General features: G+C 39.4%; 1 long non-coding RNA gene across 1 annotated transcript; it reads right to left on the minus strand.

The window, feature by feature from the left end:
* Positions 1-4,513: 4,513 nt before the first annotated feature.
* LOC113575606 (uncharacterized) lies at positions 4,514-9,255 on the minus strand. Its single transcript, XR_003410435.3, has 3 exons — positions 8,870-9,255; positions 7,060-7,102; positions 4,514-6,977 (listed from the first exon to the last, which is right to left on the minus strand). It is a non-coding gene; the product is annotated as an uncharacterized LOC113575606 (long non-coding RNA).
* Positions 9,256-19,920: the final 10,665 nt, after the last annotated feature.

The raw sequence follows: 19,920 nt of genomic DNA on the forward strand, positions 1-19,920 counted from the left end.
TCACATCCTGTTTTGTCATACAAAATCTTACACTGTTCAAGATTCACTTTGTCTCCATGGCTTCGGCGGCTTAGCTGCAAGCTTTCAGAAGGTCAGGACAAGTGTTTTGTAAGCAGTCTTTGTGTCTAGGGAAAGCTGCTCAGAATCAAAAGAAGTCAAACACCTTGTTTCTTTGACTCTAAGTAAATGCACAAAAAATAAACATGGCCATCAAATTATGCTTATTTACCTTTTTGAGGTGCAAATTTGTCAGTTACTGCGGGCCTCTTGTCAAGGGCAAGAGAACGCTGAAACAATGAAAAATGTGTAGCATACTGATGAACTGAGCCCTCCCTGGTGTGTGCACTGCCCTCCACATTGCATTGTGAGAAGACTGCTCTTGTTTAGCGGGAGGGAAACAAGCAGGTAACGTTAATAGCAATGCCAGTAATGGCGCAGAAAATATGGTAGAAACTCCGGCAACATTACAACTTTACTAACTGTTAGGCGTTGTATCCGTTATCGGTGTGATGTGCCTTATAACCAGTCCTTTACCTCCTAGATGTCCCCTCGAAACAAGGTGGTGGAGGCCACGTGCGTCTGCAAACCAACCGTTGCATGACAGAGGAAGACATTTACTCCCATTCACTATGCCTACCGTTCCCTCTTCCCCCTTTTTGCACTCAATTTCAGTCGGCCACAGTAAAGCGAGTTACTTTTGTAATTCACCTGTGGTTTTATCTCCTTTTGTCCCCCATCCCGTGACATAGCCCGTGGAGTGCAGTGGAACGTCGTAAGAAAATCAATAGTAATTGGTTCTTCCAGGGCTGATGTTAGAGAGGCTTCTGTGCAAACTTCTGCTGCGACAAAGCCAGCGAAAGACAGAACTTTGCTCTTAATATGCGTGTTGCAAACCCCGATAAAGGTTCTCATTTTAATGCATTTTTCAGAGATGTGCCAGTCATTCGAGTCCCTGTTTACAACGTCGTGAAGAAGAGCGGGAAAATATATTGTAATTTTTCTAAGAGGTTTAACTATGATGCGCATATTTATGGGTTTTTATTTTTGGTTGCATTTTTAGTTTGTGCTGTTTTTAGAATTCTCTGAGAGGTACTGTCACAGCATCGCCCCTTTACTATTAACCAGGTCAAAATCCAGCAAAATTTAAAGCTTGTCAATTTGGTTTGATGCAGATACATTTTTAAACAGTAAAGACCTACACTGGATTAAGCACTTATCAATGTTCAAGAAATATATGTATTAATGTAAAGCAATTTAATAGTAGCTAAATGATTCGAGCTGTCAGAATATGTTAGTAGAGGTGGTGAGGACCACCGCAGGCACGATGAAGGTTCTTTAGCCATGTTTAAGCCATGGGACTCCATTAGACCAAACATGCTAAACTACCTGGTTTAGCTAAAGTTCGGTCAGTCTTTAAGAGGCTGAATTGTGTGTAGGAAAGGACCCATGTGTTTTCAGATGGGAGAGCGGTTTCACAAGGTCTGTTAGCAAGTATTATTGTAGAGGATGTCCGCGATTTAAAATGTATCTACAAATGGAATATTTTTAAAATTGCAAATGTGTACAAAATATCGTATTGAACATCCATGTGTGCACCTTTAACCTTCGGATTCATTTACACATCCGCTTTTAGACTTATAAAAAGTTGAGCCTGGCTGAACTTTATGTAAATTAATCTGGCCAGCGCGATCTATTCAGTCAGAAGATTGCCGCTGTTCGCATGATTAGTGTCAACAATGCTACATTTGAAACATTTGTTCCGTTTTCAAACGTTTCAGGTGGAACAGAGAGAAAATGTTTTACTGCAGTATCAAGATTCCCCTCCTTGTTGATCCTTGCCAAATTACAGGCAAAAATTCCTGGAGAAAAGTTGCCGAGATTGGTGTTGCCGGTACTCAAGTCAATTTCAACTGGATGACGCGGGAAACGCAGGCCTGCTGAGGAGGGCGTTCATCCGCCATTCACGTTTAGCGTTTCACCGAACTTAGGCCGTGTGACTGGCTGAGCTAATGACGGTAACATTTATTTAATTCTGATTGGTAGTTTGGCAGGCTAACGTCGCATATGCTAATATAAGTCCCGCCCACCTCAAATCCATCCGAAGCAAATAGCAAAAATAGCATTTTAAAAAATCACTCAACTGAAAACACTGGTATCATTCTTTGTCTACGAGTTAATTGTAAATTACTCAAAATGAGTAGGAAGGGACTTTAGAAAAGACTATGAGACAAACTTGTATATTTTATATATTTATATTTTAAATATACATTAAAATGATATTTTTTACTAATTATATTTAATGCTTTTTAAAGTGTGTGTGTGTGTGTGTGTGTGTGTGTGAGAGAGAGAGAGAGAGAGAGAGAGAGAGAGAATTCAACAAAAGAATCACAGTACCAGTACAACTCAGTCATCCATCATAAGTAATAATAATAAAAAAAATCTTGGCAGCATCCTCAAGACAAATCATCATAAAAATCTACAAACAGTCACATTAATAGAAATTTATCACACAATCCTGAGTAGAATCTACAGTGAAATAAGTGCAGTGACTACCACCATCAAATACAATAAATTACTATGAGGGAGAAGAAATGGGGTGGGCTGCTGGCTTTTCCCATGTACTATGCAGTGCCTCTGCTCAGGAGGTCTCATCACTGGTGTGGTGCACCATTCTAGTGCTCATACCCTTTCTGCAAAACCCTTCTTATCAAAGAAACGGCACTTAAAAACACAATAATATGCACAAACGAGAAAGAGTGCCGTTTTTATTTATTTATCTATTTATTTATTTATTTATTCTTTTTTTGTGAACCTTCCCCCAGGAGTTGTAGTGGAAATGCATCGTTACAATTTCCTTTTGTTTTCCCATCGGATCCTATCTCTCTTGACAAACACAGATATTGCCCTGCCCAGGGAGAAAAGCACAGTGGTTGACTGTGATCCCTATCTGAGCAATGTAAACCCTGGCTTGATTTTAATATAGATCTGCAATGTCATGCACACCATGTAGCCATTAAACAGACCTGAGATGGCAAAAGGGTTTTATCACACACCTTTCTGGACAGTTTATTCCAAGATAGTGTTACTCAATCTGTGATTCCCTACATCCAAATACTATTATCCATTTGAAAGAGCTTAATTTCAAGAGGCCTTCAATGGGTGTATATTTCAAATCTACATGCGTAGACAGCAGTGGTCAGGTTTTTTTTTTTTTTTTTTTGCATATCTATATTTACTTCTTTTTGATCAACAATCAAATGAAACTGTGTTTATCAGCCACTCAGCCTTTTCTACACAGTTCTACAATCACTCATTAAAATAGGCTGGAATTGGACATCATCAGCAGCTCAGAGAGAGAAGTGTGTGATGGTCATGTCAAATATACCCCTTCACCCTACTCCCTCCATTTCTGTCCATGATTGTGTGTGTGTGGGGGGGGGGGGGGGGGAGCAAGAGAGAGCGAGAAAGAGAGATGTGTGAAGTGGACCTGTTTTTGATGAGGCTCATGTAATAACCCAGTTTGGCTTGCTTTATGGATGGAGATTTATGCAGAAGGCCAACTCTGTGCGCATTCATTTAGCATGACCGTAGATATCTACCTGCTTGACAGCTAGTTGCTCAAATCACAGGAAGCTCACATACTTGCCAATTATTTTGATGGCATGATTCATATAATGACAAGATAACAGGTGTTCACTCTCAGGGGTAAATATCTTTTGCACACCAATGACCAGGTTTTCCCTTTCTCGTTACTCATTTATATCGTTTAAGCCTTGTGTATAACACTGCATTGCTCAACATGCGATTTAGATCAGCTCACAGCATTGATGTAATACTGCACAGAGAGCAATGTGTTTCACTTTTTTTCTTTTTTACATTATTGACTAATTAATTATACTATCTCCATAGATTCAACATATGAAATAATACATAGCGTCTGTCCAGCATCTCCATTTTCCAAAGCCAAATCCTTACCCTGCTTTTAACAGTGGTGCATGTAGAATCTTTTATTGTGTAGCAGTTGCAACAGAAAAAATGCAGATGCTTTTTATCATGAGGACTCACTCCTGAAGCGCCAATACAAGGCCAAAGAGGCAGATGCCCCCATAAGACGCCACACCATTATTTATGGATGAATATGTTTGGGCTGTGCTAATATATCTCGCAGTTTAGCAACAGGAACTGAGCTAATAACCATTTGGATCCTTTGTTTTATTATTATTATTATTATTATTATTATTATTCAAGTTCAAGTTCAAGTTCGATTTATTTGTCACATACATAGTCATACACAGTATAACTCGCAGTGAAATGGTTGAGAGTGCTCTGTCCAAACTGAGGAAAAAGAAAAACAGGGGTGCATAGAGGGGGGAAAAAAAAAAAAATAAATAAATAAATAAATAAATATATATATATATATATATATATATATATATATATATATATATATATATATATATACACACACACACACACACACACACAAAAAAATATATTAATGTATGTACAATATATGTATATTATGTTTATATACACAATATACAATGTATCTATGGATATGTATATATGTATGTACACAATGTACAGTTCTTGTAATTGACATATTTACAGTTATATGTTACATGGTGGTAATTGAACATATTTACAGTTATGTTACATGGCAGTGGTGGTCCCCACAGTTTATCAGTTTCCCTGATTTAGGGCCCGAATGGCCTGTGGGAAGAAACTCCTCTTCAGTCTCTCTGTCTTGGTCTTCAGGGAGCGAAAGCACTTCCCTGACCTCAACAGAGAGAAGAGCCTATTGTTGGGATGGGTGGGGTCCTTCACAATCCTCCTGGCCTTGGTCCGGTACCGCTTGTAGTAGATGGTCTGCAGGTCAGGAAGTTCCGTATGAGTGATGCACTCTGCTGAACACACCACCCTTTGGAGTGCTTGTCTGTCCTGTTTGGTGCTGTTCCCAAACCAGACTGTGATGATATTATTGCTGTTGTTGCTGTTTCTGTTCTATATAAACTGGTCAGAGGATCAGGGTGATCCTGCATCATGCCTGTCATCCTTTTTTTTTAATAATATTAGTCTACAACAAAGGGGGCTACAACAAAGTTAGCTTTGGCCATTTGCCAGCTGGATGTGTGATTTTTGCATTATGTTTTGGGTTATATGGGGACTTTTATGTATATCCTTATATATTGTATAAAATGTAATAATTCCCATGGTATCATTCTTCATCAGGACTTAAGATGGGTCTGTAGAGAGAGCTATGTATCTTCAACTACAGCATTACTCATAAAATTGGCTAATGTTACAGCCCAGATGTGTCATTACAAAGGATTCTTGCCTCTAGCCAGAGTGAGACACTTAAGGTGAGGGCGCTCACCGTGTCTAAAACTCATCTTTAAACAGAGACACTCAAAATGCAAATGCAGCCCCATTTTCTTTTAATGACTGTGTCGTCAGAACCCCCATCCTCGTGTACTTTTGCATCATAAATATCACCTGCAGCAGTTCTGGAAAGTAAATTGGTACTTTAATAGATATGTCAGCAAGTGGAATTTCTCATTACTTTTATTAAGACGCAGCTGCTGGGATCTTTACTGCAGCACCAAGAAGAGAAGGGGTGAGGAACCTACAGGGCTATGCAATAAATCAGTCCAGTTTGGCCCACTGTCATGCTTAGTGTAGGTCTAGTATTAGAAAACAAAAAAGCAAAACAAACAAACAAACAAAATAACCACTAAAACTTTCTTTCCCCCTTTTTTGCTTTGCTTATGTTCTTTGGTGTTTCTTTATAACTATTGTTTGCAAATGAAATGGAAATGGGCCCAGGTTATGTCAGATATATGCACCACAAAATACCGTAATTTAATTAGACTACAGATTATATAATTTTATCATGATTATATCATGACATTTTTTTTATATAATACATTTTTATACATGTTTACAAATTCCTTTCATACATATTCTCTTTCACCTACTTTGTATTTGTATTTGACACATACAGATCCTTTATTATTGGCTATTAGCATGTATGTTCAATATTTTTAGTATTAAAAAATTGAAACGTTCTAGGACATTCTCCTTGTGCCTGTGACCATCTCCTATGGGAACTTTAGTTCCTCTCACATTCCAAAGGTGTGATGGGTTGAACTGAGTCTCTAAATTGGCCCGGTGTGAGTTAGTGGGTGTGTGTGGACACGTGTACCCTGTTCCCACCTTGTCTGGGGTTGGTTCCCACCATGCCACTGGGATAGGCTCTGGTCTCCCGAAGTGGTATTTAGTATATTTGATACCTTTTTTTTTTTTTTTTTTTTTTTTACATACCATTGACACATATTACATAATAATCCTTTAAAATTTAGACTGTTGTATTTAGTAACAATAACTGAGGCCAAGAACTAAAAATGATCATATCCACTACTACTTGCTGGCTATTTTGAATTGAAAATTAAAGGTCACTTAAAACATTTATTAGTATTTGCTGTCTTTTTCAAGAAAAAAAAGAGGTTATTAAGCACATAGGGCTACTTTATACTGTCAGCCAGCCAGGATTGCCACACATGTGGTAACTAGCAATGAAGCACTGAGAGGTGACATTCTTAACACAAACATTGTTTAAACTAAACAGTTTACAGCTTACAGTGCACTTTTTTCAATTTTGTTATCCTTTTCTAAACAGGCACATGGAAGGTACACTAGACACTTGTGAGCATGCACAAGGTTCTTATCTACAGAGGATGCAGATGTTCCAAATTCACTTCCTTGCACTACGCTTCAAGATCCCTATTCAAGGAGAATGATCTTTATATAAGGAAACTCATTTCCAATATATCATTTGACTAAGGATTTAGTTACTATGGTATGGGTGCTTTTATATCATCAACCTTCTGTCGTTTTGAAGAGATGAGCTTCTGTTGTAAACAGTCAGGTCCCAGCCCAGTTCCTCTGCACTGGGCAGTCCCTCAAGCTAACTGCAACTGAATGAATAATAGATCACATCACACTCCAAGGGAAAAATATGAAGACTTCATTACGTAGAGAAGTTCTGAGGACATTTACCTGTGATCTCTCCAACAATCCCAGAATGCTTTTGTGGTGGTCACTAGGGGATTCAGAAGACATACAGTGAATCTCATTTCATAGGCATGCTCATTCTCCCTTTCCTCTGGGTGCCATTTCTTCAGTGCAAAATGAGTGACAGTCAGGGGGACGCCCATTTTGGACGAGTGACAGGAGTGAGGACTTAAACAACCTCTCAGTCTTTTTTTTTTAAACATTTGCAAAGAATTATGTGAGATGTGTGAAAGAAACTTGGTCATATGCAGGGTAAAACTGAGGGGCACATCAGTGGTCACATATCAATTCAAGTGATTTATTATAAAAATTGCTTTAATACTTAAAAATCTTTGTTGATATAAGATAAGATTGTAATGTATAAAACTAGAATTTTACAGACAATTTCAGTTTCCATCACCTGGAGTGAGAAACACTCACCAACTAACACCACTTGCCCATTTTACTTCGTGTGCCCACTCTATAGCTGTATGTATAGGATTCCAGTCATTTTTTAGTCAGATATCTACTCAGAATTTTGTTCACTGATGATCACTCGTCTTGTATTCTCTGCACAGATTTCCCAGTAGCTTTTTTTTTTTAAAGCAGGTGCATGTCAATATGGCATGTATGTATTACTGTAAAACAATACTGTATGTATTGTGTATTACTCTATCTTGCATTCATGGGCATTTGCATAAACAGTATTTGAAAGTGCATTTACAATACAAATGTATATTAAAAGCTTCCAGCTTATACCTGCCTTTTGGCAAAAACCAGGTCACTCACAAAAGAGACCAATACACACAATGTACACTGGCTACAGGACTCCAGTACTGCCTGCCCGCTGTCTTCCAAATAAAACTGCTGCCGGGAATGGTGGATTACAATTTACAACTGACTGTAAACATCATGGCATCTTACTAGGTCCTGCAATCGATCAGGTATATGCAATAAAAGGATCACTCAGTGTATTTGGGAAATCAGGACTGTTAGTTGTAGGCTTCTCTTTTGTAAATATATTTGAGAGTTAAGCTCTTAACTGTCTGTTTGTCTCCAGAACCTTAGATAGTGTTATAGAATAATCACTTTGGAATTGTTATTTGAATAGCAGGGGAAAAGTTGATTTACCTTGGAAGATTTCAACATTTAGAGGTGTTAAGGAAAATATATACACTAATGAATAAAATCTCACTGTATATTTCTAGTATGTAAACCCCACAGCTACTGGTGATAATTTAAGTTTTCTTTTTCATTTATTTTTTAATTAGTATTAAAAAAAAAATCATATTGAAAATGGACTTATTGACGTGTAATACAGAAACTATTTACATTCCTAGCAATTTAGTGGAGCCTCTTTTATTTCCATACATGCTGTGATACTGTGGCAGTAATGAATCATAGTTAAGGCGATACTGCAGCGTAAGCTCCGCGTTTATTAAACAGGCAGTTGCTCGTTGCTTTTGATCCTCGGGAGTGTCAATGCAACAGATTACGGCCAGACGTGCTGAAGGGCCCCGTTACTAATGTTCTACTGCCACACCTCTTAAACTTCATACTGACTGTGGGCAAAGAGAAGCAATTGAGGTAAACACAAACAAAATCACAGACACAGCCCCGGGCAGAAAGTTATGACCTTGGCACATATTCCCCTTGTGTTTTCAGTTGGTGTGGCCAAAGGGAGACATTTAATCATATCATGGTGTCTTCTCTCAAACGGGTTAAACCGGACTTTTTTTTGGAAGGGCAAACAGTAAGTCTGATTAAATAAATAAATAAATAAATAAATAAAGTGTTAGACGCTTCTCATACCTACTTTGTTTACGATCAACTCCTATTCATCAGATCCACCGGACATACTTGATACTGCTGCTTTAACGCGCCAAATATAGCCTACTTTTAAACGGAAGTGCTAATGAAGAACTTACAAGACGTGCTGCTCCTAACACAGCTGTCATTTCGCATTTACCGTAAATCGACATATCTGTGCTGCGCGGCAAGAATGACAAAAAGGCGATATCTGCCAAGGTCCACGTTGCCAGGTGGGTTGCGCAGACGGGCGCTGTGAACACCCCACGCCGCTAACTTCGAGTGCTCGCGTTACGCAACACGACAGCTGCCGCTCCTCGCCCGTTCTGCCTCATCGTGAGTCGACCCCTCGGTTATGCTGCCGAGTGTTAAATAAAACCGCCCGAACGGCACAGCTTTGTGCTGCTGGCTCTGCTCTAGGCCCAGGTGTCTGTTCGCTGTAACAGTACACAGAGCTTCGTGGGCTGGTTTTAAACTGTGAAACAGCGCATCTGCCGCTCGATCAATCCTGCTCCTATTCCAGAATTTTTGCTACAAGTAGTTTAACTGATTGACTTTGGGTCATTCTGGGAAACAAAAATCCTCTCACGAGCAGTGGTGTTTCTGGGCCCCAAGCAATGTTTTGTCTGGGGGCCCTAATAAAACTCATTTTAATTTTTGACTGCAAGATACAACATTGACCAACCCTTTAGAATCTTTACCTATCTTCTCACTTAAGTCAGAAGTGAACATCCTGTTTATTTCAGCCGACTGCTTGATGCCAGCAGACCCCCCCCTCCCCGACCTCGGGACCAACTCATTAGCGTGGATTGCTTAGTGGTAAAAGCTGCCCCTGTTCATGTGACATTTTGAGATCGGTTTTCATAACGTGAATTGTACGGTTTGGCCGCAGAAAAGACTTCTGAAAAAATGTCTACTGAAATGAAGGTATTTGGTGATTGAACACCCACTATCAATGTGTATTTGGGATGTTTGGATGCTAAGCTATGTATATGAGGGAAGCACGTCAACAGTGTCTTGTAGTTTCTCGATGAACGCGCTGAGGGAGGAGGTTAATGAAGGACAGCTGGAATGGGGGAATGTATCTAATCTAAATGGGATCTTTAATGCGAACGAGGGAAAAGAAAGATGATTCCAGCCCCTTCCTCTCTCTCTCTCTCTCGCTCTCGCTCTCGCTCTCTCTCTCTCTCTCTATATATATCTCCACGTTTCTGTGTGAAGCAGACTTTTGTGAGGTAATTCGAAAAGGTAGCAACTTCTCTTTTTGTTATCTTTGAATTTGTTTAAAATGGTGTACAATTTCCTAGATACATTAGTTTAACTAACTAATCGTACTATCTAAAACATCTATCTATGTAGATCTTTTATACGTTATCTTTTTGTCGGTTAGCTCGCTAACTAGCTAGCTACCAAAGGAGGCTACTTCATCCAGTATACAGTATATACTGAGTGCAGTATGCAATATACAGAGCATATGTCACAGGTATTTATAGTATGAATTGAACTTAAGTTTTATAGGGTTTTTCCTGCATAGATTAGCACGAGTTCATGCTGTCTCCAGCTCTCAAGTTACAAAACTGAACAACTGAATTGGTTAGAAGCAGCCTCTTAGTTATTATTACTGGTACATTTCTTCTAGACTCCTCTAATATGCTAGTTGCTACGATAGCTAACGTTAGCGTACTTCTTTTTGATTATGGTATTCATGCACGAAGGTTTTAAACAGCAGAATTAATGTTAGTGAATCACGGTAAGTTCATCAACTAAAACATAACAAGGGGTAATGTTTAATGGTAGTTTGGTAATACCGTGGTGGTTATCCAGTAGTATGTTAGGTTATCTTACTCTGATATTTCATATTGCAGACTGTTACTTGTTAATGCTACTAATACATAAACATCTTTTCAACGGCCACTGACTGATACCAATCAGTATGTTCCACCCATCAACATTAAATGTTATAGAGACGGCCACGTTGCAATACTTCAAGCAGAATAAATACTGGCTATGTTCAAAATAGCCTACTACATACTGCACACTGCATACTGCATTCAGTATATATACTGAATATTGGTACCTGTAGTAGTATGCAGTATAGTATTCATTATGCAACAAACGCAAACCACACTACAAAGTCTTGCGAACAAATGAAGGTTTTGTCTAGTCATGAAAGACTTTTTGCCACCATTGCATGATAGGATGCAGTACACCAAGAAGATAGCTCTGGTCGCAAACTGGAATGTTTGCCCAGATTACTGCATCACCCGCGTATCTTCATGTACTGAAAAAATTTATTTTGGTCGCATACAGCAAGATGATTTGGGTTCCTATGTAGTAGGCTATTCAAACACAGGCCCTGTAAAATAACTTAAATAGCTACCTGTGATACAGTGTTGCTGCTGATGTATCATGAAGGTAACATGTTTTCCTCTCTGGCCACGCCTCTCCCTTCTTGCCCTGTTGCCAAGTCAAAAAAGTCAAAACAGCAGTGGAAATAAAACATAATTAAAAAAAAAAAACCCATAAGGGGTGAAAAATAGTGTAAAAAAAGTTGCAAAAAAATGTGAAGTTGCATTGCAAAAAAACCCCAAAAAAATGAGAATTCAGTTTTGTTTGCAATTTTTTTTTTCTTTTTGCAACTGACTGTGGCTTCATCTTTGCAATACTTATTTTTCTTGTTTGTATTAAAAATCCCATTTTGGCTCCATAAAGGGGGAGGCATGTATAAATGCAACAGCTTGATTCTGCATTAATGTAACCCGCTGGTGATATTTCATAGGGCTTTGTACCTTTTCAACATCTGCTTGCTAACAGGCATGGAGATCGGCGATATTATTGCTTGAAACGGTGTGATTTACTCTAACAGCATGACACCATATAATTGATAGATGGACATCACTTGGTCTTTGAAAGCGAAGGAGGTTAGGGTCTAATTGAGAATATTGCTGAATAAAGTCAGTCCTCCTCAAAAAAGTGCATGTCAGCACACTCAGTAAAGGCATTCAAGGCAAAATATTTTTGTTTTACATGCTGAGACTGAGTAAGAGTGTGTTTCCTTTTATTAGTGTCTAAGATGGAGAGAAACAGTCAGTATCAAAATAATACTTCAAGGAATGTTGTCATTTTGGTGGAAGTGAAAGCATATGAAATATGTACCTCTCCTACATGAGGATCTTTGTAGTTATGTATCACAGCTTTCTCTTGCTCTCTCACACACGCACACACACACACACACACTTTATTAGCCACTTTATTAGAAACACCACTGTGATGTTACAACTAAAGGAAACTTAGACACACCAGTCTTATAGGTCCATTTAATAAGTGGACAGTTACAGAACATAGCTGGCTGGTTGCCATGCGCAGTTCCTCAGCTACTCTCTACCTAGTTCACTAATTATTCACTGTACCAGCATGGTAGTGGGTGTTGCAGTAGTGTAAGTGTATCAGGCCCAACAGTGTTGAGTTTTTATATGGGTCAGTGTCCCTGCTTGGATGAGACTGCTCTTCCACCATCCAACCAAGAACAGCTCTGTGGTGAGAACCTGATCAGGGATGAAAAGCTGAAAGTGGCTAATGTTTGTTTCCTGGAAACAGATGAGCTATAGTGTATCACTTTACACCTACACAGCATTTCTAATGAAGACACATTTCTAATCAAATGACTGATGAGTGCTAAAGTAGAAAAGGCTGTATCTGAGTAATTTATCAACCTATCATAGCGCCATGTACATTAGGCTTTTTGACAGATGCAAAAGCCTTATTAGTGTATGGTATCCTAATGTAAGTTAAACAGAAGCAGATGCTTCTGTGGTTGCTATATGAATTCCTATTGTCAGTCATTATTGAAGTAAGTATGAATGATTCCAAAGGGGAAAACAGAAAACATTAGCACCATTTCTCAAATGGAATCTTACCTGTCATTTTTTTTCCATTTTTCCAGCTCTGGTACAGATCCAAGTTTTGTTTGTTAGAGGAACAGATGGTTGTGTCATTTAGTATGTATGAGATTTTTGGTTTTTATGGCATATCATAACTCATGCAAATAGTGATCTGATTTTTGAGAATATCCATAAATACAGAAAACGAATTACCAACCAACAATCTCTGGGGAATGAAATATTCACTGATGGAAGGTGATATGACCCACTTGGGTGACAGCGATTAGGCAGGATTAGGCAGGAGCAGGAGAGCTGAAGCATCATTTGTTTGATTTAGGAAACACGCTATGTTCTGTCCACAGTCAGAGTGTACAGGTGAGCTAAAACGCGGCCTAGAGGGAGAGGAATGCATTGACTGGAATCCACACTCAAGTTTAATTGCAACCATTTATTGATTTGAATAAGCCCTGCAGAACCCATGTGAAAATGATTCAGCGACACCGCTATAACACCAGGGTGTGAAGAGAATACGAATGCAATGGTAAACAATATGTGAGCCAATGGCTCATTTCAGCACCCATGCAAAGGGAGATGAAAATGATTGGTATTTCATATCGGCAGAGGCAGCTGATGTCGGCATTGCACGTAGGAGCATATTCACCAGGCTCCTTCAGTGCTGGCACTTATCGAAAATCTGCTGTAGTGTTGTAGTCTATCTGACAGTAATGAGCAGCCAATGAATTTCGCTTGCTGGATTTGATCATGCCTCTGTTATACACAAGCTTTATACACCAGCCAAGGCTCACCACTGTCCAGCCTTGGTAGAAAGTGAGACAACCATTTTTTCCTTTTTTTTTTTTTAAACCACTGATTTATTTCAGTTTTATAATGCTGACAGTGTTATATAATTATGACAGTTTGAGGTGTCTTGCTGGTCTTGATGGTCCCCCCCATGAACTGGCTCGGCCTCCCTTTACCTCCTTCCCCTGGTCTAACTTAACTAACTGCTTTACTTCCTCCCTCCACCGCTTCAGTCTCGTTTCAGCTTTGAAGTGGTTTAGATTCCTGAGTCTGGAGTGTCTGACAAACAGGAGCAAAGGCAACTTCAAAAGCGATCCCCACAGAGAGCCGACTCACATGGCGGACTGGAGCCGCTTGCAGGGGTTTCGCAGAAAGGGCCCTTTCTCCAGGCATTGTGACAGCTTTGGAATAGCTACTCCGCAGAACTTCATCAAATAATGAATACTGTATGCTCTCGCCACAGTCATCCCAATTTGTATTTGAAAGTATCAGCTTTTTTTCTGACAGAACGTAAAGATGTTGTCATATCCCTTTGGTTTATAGACTATTTACAGTTTTCTTTTCTCCTCCAGGATGCTTCGGTGTAATTAGGAGGTAGCTATATTGCCTCTGTAATTTGGCTAGACCTTGTCAGTGTTGTGGACAGATTTCAATGTCTTTTCCACTCATTTGTGTCCCACACATGAGGTGCATGAAGCTTGATTCAGACTATTACTTTTTTATCACACAGCCTCACTCAGTGTACCATAAGGGGAGTTCAAAGTGATATTTTTATTATGGAAATATATTCTAGCAAAACAAGGATTTTTTTTTCTTCGTGCTTCTTAGTATGTTTAGTCTCTGCTACTGCCTGGCTTTGTAGAAAATAACTATATTTATATTTGTTTAAATCATCCAGTTTTGTAGGAATTGTCTCTCTCTCTCTCTCTCTCTCTCTCTCTCTCTCTCTCTCTCCACATCCTTCACATTCTTTTTAAGATGCTGCACCATTCTTTGCATTTTGACAGCAAAAGCATTTGAGTCACAAAGCAATACATTTTCAAAGACCCCCCCCCCCCCCCCCGCCCAAATTCTTTTATGCTATATTAACCTTTGGGTCAATGAACGCCGACACTAGAAATGTGGTACCTGTGTTAGCAGAAAATAAAGGGATGTTCCACCTGTTATGGCAATAAGAGAAATTGATTGCAACAGTGATCTGAGCTTCGCAGAACTGTTCACAGGTTACCATTTTAGGACATGCGACTCACGTTAGGCTTAAATACACTAGATCTGAAAGAACTTTTCCTGAAGTGTTTGTGGAAAAACTGAATAATATTCACCTGCTTACAGGCTACAGTCTCTTTCATGAACTCCTTTGATTTTGGAGCTTGAATGTGATGAGTGTTACCATGGATGGTCTTTATCATGTTTTGAAATGTTGGAGTCCACAATCATCTATAATGAATGAGGGGCGGACCATGGACAGTCCTGGTCTGTGCAAACAATGAGGAAATGACTTATCTAGCTATAGAGGGATGCACTGTGTCTTCAAACTTTCAGAAATCGCATAATATTTAATGTTTGAGGTTTGATTACTGCAAAAATGTCCACACTTATGTATGTATATAAGTAGGACCTAAAAGTGTAACATACAAAATTACAAACAACTAGTTTGTTGCTTGGTAGCCTTTGCTAATATACATTACTAGACCAAAAGCCTACACAAGCCTGCTTTTGTTCTAGTAATGAATAAAGCATCTTGATAGCCTTTTTCAGAACTGCAACAGAAATCATAAGTTTGTTTAAGTTTTGGTGTAGTTGTGAACAGGGCATTGTATGGTTGAGTTAATCTCATCATTACAGGCCACAAAGTAACAGTCCAGTTACTTAACATATATGAATACATTATGATGAGGAGGTTAGGAAAGGTAGTTTAGCTTTAAATGCCTTTGGGTCCTGCTAAAGGGTTTATGCTAAATTTCACTCTGACCTGCTGGACATTATGGATGAAATGATCCTTGTCCAGTTCTAGCCTTGCCTCAGAGAACATGACCCAGCTGCTATTCTTGCCACTGACAGTACTATGCAAACAACATTTCCATCCCATTTGCTGGGATGAGAACACAGAGTGCCAGACATAGTGTACCAGACAAGTATGTTCCACCACTTTTACAAGTGATATAACATACTCATTACAGCCAAGGTTCATCAGTCCAGCCTTGTGCAGTCACCCGGACACCATTGAAATCAATGGCTTGAAAAAAACTTCCCAACACCCTGCTATTTAACATCAGCAATTAAATGAATTTTAGCTATATGCTTGACAGTTGCCTCCATTTTGCATGGTTTCATTATGTGCCGAACGTTGGCAGTTTGCTTTGAGGGATTACCGCCGATGTTTGCATTGATAGTTTCCCCACTTAAAACATCTGTTTATGAAAGTCAGCAGACAAATGACACTGCAGTTTTCCCTTGGTTCATTTTCCACTCATTCCACTGCCTTCCATGAATAAGTCAACAAATAGACTTAGATCATAGGCCTACAGAGAAATAGATGGACAGGAAAGGATGAAACTATCTCTCTGGAGAACACTGACCTGATTATTCGTTTCCTGTGTTTTTTCAAGACTAACAATCGAGATGATAATCATCACACATTTGCCTTTATGCTCAGCTACATGTTCTGAATACAGTTAAAATAGACAGCCACACTTGGTGTAATTTGTGTGTGGAAGTTGAGAGATAGAGATCTGTTTTTGATTATCCCAGTCCCCTCCAATTTGGCCTCATACAAACAAAGCCTGTGTGCATGCATGTTTAATTTTATGTTGGTGAATTAGTCATTGTTAGATCAATACAGGCAGCATGTTTATCTCAGTTGTGCGCTCTCTCTAATCCCGGTGATTCTAAACTGGCCTGTAATGAGGCCGACAACCATCCGTGAGTGGTTTCTATAAGCCTCAGTGTCAGTGGAATGTATTAATAATGCATTGCTTTGAATTGCACTTAGTATGCTATCATGATTCACCAATAAGGCCTTTCTGACATGTAGAACCATGGGAGGGAGTTTTGCATTGCTGAAATGGGCCCACGTGTCAGAGTTTAATTTTCTTCGTTTGTTTCTGTCTCAGCCTCTAATTTGAATAGTTAAGGCATCATTGTTCATGAAGTCACATAGTGCCCCAGGTGAAATGTCTGTAATTGCACTTGACCTTTCATTGGGAATACCACAGCATAGAAACTCAAACTGAGTTTCAGTGCCAGGTTTTGGTGAGAACATTTCTTCCTTAGAACCACCTAAAAATGCTGTGAAGGTATTTCACTGTCCTGAATAAACTTCAAACACACATATATTTGTGTGATATAGATATAAAGTATTGTGTGTTTACAGAAAACAAATGAAGACATGCTTTAATTCATATTATTCATAAATAATCATATATATTCATATATATCCATGCTCATGGATTTCCAGTATTGATTATGAGCACAAACAACATGGTTCACAGCCTCTTCAAAGCTGACGCTTTCTACTGAGAAGGGAATGTAGGGCTTTATGGTCATATGGTCCCTAAGAAAGTCTGTGGAGGCGTTGATAGCTTACTTTGATGGATTCGTCAATAAAACTGGACGAAGGGTGAAAAGTTAACATGATATTTATAGTCCCTTTGCGTTTAAAATGCTGGCACTAATGGTTATAAATGCATTGATGTGAATGGGATTCTGGGTCTATTGAGTTCAGTCAGTCACTCATGACATACATTTAACAGGGAAGTAAGCATTCCCCTCCAGTCTGAAACTGTGAGTGCTATGAAATTGCTCTAATCAATTTTAAGTAGGCTAACTCCACCTTAGGTAATATTTTCACCAAAGCTCTTCTCTTTGATAATGTGAAAAATGAACTGTGCCAATAGCTAATGTGGGTGAATAAAAATGATTGAGCCATTTAACTTCAGAGTTTGGAATATAACTGTGTATCTTCTGAATGCTGAATCTGAATGCTACATTTACTCACAGCCCATCCTCCCCAGGGACTAAGCTTGGGTGGTGGGGTGGAAATACTGTGGCCCAGAGTGTGGAATTAATACCAGGTCCCAGAGTATGGAATTAATACTGAAGTGATGGTTTTAGTACAGCCAAGGTAGAGTCATGCTTCCATACTGTAATTTTCCAATTTCCACAACATCAGTTAGTGCATGCAATATTGAAAAATATATCATGCAAACTGAAATAATATATTTTCTTTTTCTAATTGCCAGTTCATGCTATTCATGCTTTGAATGTGTTAGATGAGGAAAAACAGTCAAATGTGGTGCTCCAAGACTGCATCTGGGAACCATTTGCAGTATTGCCATAGTGGACTGTAAACAAAAATATGTCTGATATAATTTCAAAGACAACTCTGTCTTATGGCAGTGCAGTCAGCTAGGAGCTTAAGCCTGAGCAGTGATGCTGGCGTTGGTGCTGATTTCTAGCCATCTCAAAACTCCTCTAGTTCTGGCTATAAATGCAATACTTTCTGTTACATTGTGTCAGAGAGAGTGCAAGGACAGATGAGTTGTGTGGATTTTTTTCCTGAACAGACAGCTGGTGTGCTGATATGAGCTGGGCTTTGCTCTGAGCACACATCTCTTGAGGTTTTAGACAAGCTGTCGGAGACAAAGTTCCCCTGTAATGATCATTAAACCAATGTCATATTATATTTAATTGAAGCAGACTGGAAATGAGATTGTCTGCACAGATGTGTAATTATGATTTTAATTATAAAGCCCAGAGATAACTGAGTGCTGCTTTATTAAGGAATCCAGCCAGTGAATTAAGGTATTTTCTTTGTTGTATTTGGATCATATAGTGGATTATCATTTGTAAAACACACAGTTTAGTAAAACTAATCCAGACCTTAGTCTCTGAGAAGCAATGTATTGTTTAAATCCAGTAATTATCAAGGAACAGTTTCTTGATGAGTGTCAGTAAACACTAACTAAAGGACTTTTAAGGCAGTGTGAAGTGGTGGTTGTAATTACAGTGAGACATGATGTAGCCTCTTCTTTCATACCTCTTACTTTACTGTTCTTTCTCTTGATACCATTTACTTAGGTATCAATAGTGCTTGCATTTTGTGAAGTCTTCCAAGAGACACCTCAGGTATTTTTTTTTCTCTTTCAGCCCAGCCTAAAGACAGATCATTATAAAAAGCTACACGGTGTGAAACGCCAGCTCTCGCCTTCCAATTCCTCTCCAGGTGTGCACGTCAAGCGAGGTAGCGCTTTATCAGTGGAGTGTGGCAGTGGGTCTGAATAGCTTACATTGTTGGGGAGTTCGAGTGGGAGCTGATTCTCAGTACCCATTATGCAGAATCCCAGATATTGAACTCAAGCGTGAAATCGTTTTGCCCCCCCCGACACCAGCCCTCCCAGCAATGAGCCTTGTCAACTGGTCAAGTGTGTCCTCATTCTTATGGTGGCATGTAAAGCAGGATGGAGTGGTTGTACTAGTTGTCGGTCAGCATCTACTCGCCTCCCCTCTCCATGCTGCATGGCCTGCCACTCAGAGGCGATACGCTGAATGCTGAAGCACACTTGGCTCCCTCGGTGCAGCTTGCTGACCTGTTCCCCAAGACTCCCCTTGGTACCCCTGATTAATAAGACCTTCCTCATCTGCAAGGGAAATGTTCTGGTAATTGGATGAGCCTGTGTGAGGGGAGGGAGAAACAGTGCTTTCACTCTTATAGTAACTAACATTTTTGAATTGGTGACACTGGATGTATTCACCTTGCAGACCACTTGTGCAATCAGGCAGATGGAGGGCAAGCAGAGCTAATAGCAGGACCATGTGTGCTTTTACAGATTTACCCTCTGAAATGCCCTAGCAAGGCTCTCAGTGATTTCTCAAGTGATAAGGCAGGAATGCACGTTCACTGAGATGGTCTGTTCAGGCTTCGATTGAGTCATCCAAGGCTGTTAATTGCAAGCCACTCAAAGTGGATGGACATGTGCTGGAATGCTGGTTCAGGCATCTGTGTGGGTAGAAGGCATTTTTCCTTTGTCTCTTTCTTCTTGAGTAGCCTGCTGGGAACACACAAGGTCTCGGCCAACTCCTATAGCCTGTGAAAGTTGCTCTACTTTAGATGACTTTTTTTTTTTTTTTTAAATCAAGGTTTTTGGCACCAGCTACAGTACAGTTTTTCACTCAGCAGTGCAGGGTTTATGTGGAGGTATCCAGAGAAGCAGAGATTAAAGATCATGTCAAAAAAGTAGACTGAGTACTTCTGAAATGCAATACTTAATCTTCTGTGCAGAAATATGTTCCCCACCAGTGTGTGGGGTTGCTTTGTTGTGCGCTAGCAGGGAGTAGTTATGCTACGATTGAATTGGTTCAGTTACAGAGAGTGCTG

Source organism: Electrophorus electricus, chromosome 2, assembly GCF_041902795.1.
Source record: "Electrophorus electricus isolate QZ-2024a chromosome 2, ASM4190279v1, whole genome shotgun sequence".
Lineage (NCBI taxonomy): Eukaryota > Metazoa > Chordata > Actinopteri > Gymnotiformes > Gymnotidae > Electrophorus > Electrophorus electricus.